Below are 4,286 nucleotides of genomic sequence, written 5' to 3' on the forward strand. Positions count from 1 at the left end.
CTTCAATAGGCCCGATGTTGTCTTCTCTTTGATGATGTTGAACATCATGTTTCTAGACAGTGTCAACCAGATCAACCCTAAGACGTGACGATCCTGGAGCTTCCACACCTCTATGGTCAGGGTACCTGGCTTCACCCCCAAAAGAGGTTTTTGAAGATCTTTCTGGTACAGATAATCTCCAATCTGCATCTTCTAGAAACTCATATCGAATCCATCAAACTTTTCAATTCCAGTTTTTGAACTTTCTATCTTCACATATCATGATGAACCTTGCCTTGCTCTAATATCAATTATTAGGATCACACAACAACGCACACACTTGATCTAAATGAACACAAAAAACATGATAGAGAAAATGTAAGGAGAAATAATGACTAAAGGTTTTGTATTAATGACTTCGGGTATGCAAATAGAGGATATGAAGGATGAGAAATGTACATTTTGAAAGAATTGACTGATGGGTAAATATATGATTTCATTTTATTATATATATATAGTTTTAATAGATATAACCGTCTACTATATATAAATATTTAGTATATATATCACTATCAGATTTTTATTATAAATAGCCCGCCTCCATATCCAACGTTATAAAGCACAATAGTATATATATCTCTGTCAGATTTTTACTATAAATAGTTAGCCTCTGTATCGAACCTGGTAGAGCACAAATAGTAAGTTTTTCGAACAGAGTTGGAAGAAATATAAGCCAACCGAGGCTCTTAATATCTTTATGCAACTTTGAGCAAATAATTCTGAAAATCGCGAAGTTACTCATCCATAATGAATCTCATCCTTTGTACAACTTTATGGCTATGAGAGGAACAATTTTGGTTAAGAAATCAAAGACTAAAAGATGTTGGAACGTTGGAACCCATCAGTTTACTTTCGATAAACGTTTTAAGTTTGAAATTTAGAAATTAGAGTCCAAAATTCTTCGTCTAGAGATTGATTCATTTAATGAGTCTTATACAATGAGCTATTGGGTAAGTTAAGGAACACAATTGAAGAAGAAATCAAGAGGAGATGAGCTCTCAATCGTTCAAACTGGAAGCATCTTGGAATTAATTTTCTTGGTAAGTTCATTATCAAGCTGGAGACTTGGTAAGTTACATGCCTAGTAGTAACGGAGTCTAACGACGATCATTCAGACAAACATCCACCAACCAAGAGGGGTGAAAATGATGACGATAGTACAATTGAGAAAGAATCTTAGCCATGATGAATCTATGCTTGCTGCCATTGTTGTATTTGAAAAGGGGAGCTCGAGTGAACCAACCCACTACATGAACACCACGACGCAAAACAAGAAGATTAGATAATGGGTTTATTCTCACCCGGAGAGATAAATCACGAGATTAGTTTTAAATTTGGATAGGTATGTCAATTTAAAGTGAGAAACACAAAATGATATTAAGAGCAAACATTCTCTTCCGAGAGGAGTGAATTGGGTCACTCTTGGTTCTCAAACTCGAGACCTCTGGTACCCAAAGCAAGAATCATACCACTAAATCATTATGGACTTTATATTAAGTTGTTTATTGGATGTATCATCGTTATTTCATTTTGTTATTATATCTATTTGATTAATTCTGAAATTATTTAGAAGAGCATTATCATTATAGTCTTAATTGCCTTAATTTTTGTTTTTCTTCTTTTTTTCATGGTATATTAAGATGGTAAGTATAAATGCCCATACTAAATAAAAGATTAAGACATAGGAGCATTCCGAGAATTGAACTGGGGACCTTTCGCACCCTAAGCGAGAATCATACCACTAGACCAAATGCCCTTACTAGAAAACCAAACATTTTTATCTCCTACTCAATATGTTTTTTTCTCTCAAGTTTGAAATCTATTTTCCTGAGGGGTTGTTGGACTATAAAACAAAAAGTTGATGGTCTAGTATTTTACTTGTTTGTAAGTAAGGCATGTAATAGTGAATTGTTCTAATATACAAGGGTTATCAAATAAACCAACCACCCAAAAAAGGAAACAAACTAATCAGTTTGGTTAGATTGATTCGGTTCAGTTCATCAGTTTGTTTAATTTAGTTCTTCTATTTTGCCTCATATGGCAAGAAAATAAAGTTGTATTGAATGCACCTGAGTTTCATTTATGACAAACTCATATGAAATATAATTGCATTAATAGTACTAAGAATTGGAGTCTATAAGCATTTCATGAACTTAAGTACAACTCATGCTACATTAAAGACGAGATAAACTTTAGTTAAGTAACTGGAACTTTAAATTATTTCATGTGGAGCTTTAATTGCTCTATGCTAGTTACAATGTTTAGGATTGACAAATTGGACACGAGTTCTTAGATTTAGGGGATTGTTTTATGTAATTTTCAACTACAACTTATTTTCAAAATTTTAGGTCATAATTTAGGTAGTAGGTGTTATATTATGGATGAACACTAGAGTTTCTATCCAGTTTATCACAACTACTCTAGTATTTATTTGAAGGCTATAATTGTCATCTATGTTGTATCGCAATAAGATTTGTTTTGATGAAATTTTAGTTAATGTTGCATTTCTTTGCCTAATATGAATTTAGTTGGAGAGTTATTACGGATAAATGGAGAAAAAATTTTCTTTAAAATAATAAACATACCTAAGCTCAACGTTGTTGTTGTTTACTTGTGATTTTGCAAAAAGCTTAACTAATATGAAATATCATGGTAAATCAAGAATATATCCTACACATCATTCAAGATGACAATAAAATGAAGTTCAATTAAACGCACTTTTAGTTTCCTGTTTGAAAGGTTCAAGATGAAGCATAATTGTATTAATGATATTAAAGAGATTCATGTTTTATTAGAAGAGATCAACTTCATTTAAGGTACTAGGAGTTTAAACTACTTCCATCGTAATTTCAATCACTCTACCAAGATTACAAATTTAGGGTTGGCTAATTGGACATCAATTATCAACTTTAGGTTATAATTTAGGTAGTAGCCATTATAATATTAATGAGCATAAGAGTTACAATTCTTTCATGGACCATATGTGTTATAGTTAAAAGAATATATATATATATATATATATATATATTACGTATGTTGAGGTCTGGATAAAGCACCAAGTAGTAAGGAACACCATTGTCGAGTCTAGAGCCACCCACAACTCATGATCGAGACCAATGCAAAATATTTTATCATCCTTTGCCATCGAGATACAGGAAAGATGAACGCCGTCAAATTGGAAGCTTTATCAGTCTTAAGAGTCACAATGAGAACTCTAATCAAGCTGGAGCCTTGAACTAGGCAAATCATTTTGTGATAGTTGAAATGGATGACTTTGACGTCGTGTTAGGGATGAACGTCCTACTGAAACACAAAGTCATTTACATGTCCCTAGCAAAATTCCTAGTAGTAACGGAGCCTAATCCGACGATCATTCAGAAAAACATCCATCAACCAAGAGGGGTGAAAATGATGTCGATACTACAGTTGAGAAAGAATCTTAGCCATGATGAATCTACGCTTGCTGCTATTGTTGTAATTGAAAAGGGGAGCTCGAGTGAGCCAACCTCAATAGAAACCTTGTTGCCACTACATGAACACCACGACGCAAAACAAGAAGGTCAGATAATGGATTTATCCCCACCAAGAGAGATAAATCACAATATTAGTTTTATGTTGCAGTCAAGATCGCCTGCCACAAACAAATGTCATGCGGCTGAGCCTGAGCTAGCTAAATTCTATGAAAAGCTAAATGACTTTAGAGAATTCATATAAGTTAACGTTGGATCAACTTCGAGTTCAAAGCAACAAGAACCAAAGACTGGTGCAAAAATACTATGGACTAGTCGAAGTTATCCACAAGATTATGAAGACATCATATAGGATCCAATTGCTCTTATGGATGCGGACTAACCTTGTTGTTCACGTCAGTAACTTGAAACGTTATTATTCGGACCAAGAAGACATCAAGCAGAAGCAGGTGGTATGACGTCATGCAAAGAAGAAAAAATTTCATGCAAAGAAAGTAGGAAAGACACCAACAGAGAAGACATGAAGAGTCAACGAACCGAGAAGTGATTTTCAATAGCTCCTAGTAGATTGGAAGAGACTCCTCATTCTAAGATCAGCTGGAAGCGCAACGAGAGACCTAAAGTTAGCCTCATCCTACAATGTTGAGTTTATGAAGAGTTGGTTGATAGAGATATCAATAAATTGTGTGGGGACAGATGTCACGGTCACGATTGCCCAAGGCTTGTTGTCTATGGCGGCATGTTGAATGTCTCAGCCATTTATGTAAATAATTTGTT

The 4,286-nt window shown here is 34.2% G+C and overlaps 1 non-coding gene across 1 annotated transcript; it reads right to left on the bottom strand.

Moving 5' to 3' along the window:
• Positions 1-1,723: 1,723 nt before the first annotated feature.
• On the bottom strand, positions 1,724-1,795 carry TRNAP-AGG. Its single transcript has one exon. It is a non-coding gene; the product is annotated as a tRNA-Pro (tRNA).
• Between the last annotated feature and the right edge of the window lie 2,491 nt (positions 1,796-4,286).

The sequence above is a fragment of the Cucurbita pepo genome, chromosome LG01, assembly GCF_002806865.2.
Source record: "Cucurbita pepo subsp. pepo cultivar mu-cu-16 chromosome LG01, ASM280686v2, whole genome shotgun sequence".
Classification (NCBI taxonomy): domain Eukaryota; kingdom Viridiplantae; phylum Streptophyta; class Magnoliopsida; order Cucurbitales; family Cucurbitaceae; genus Cucurbita; species Cucurbita pepo.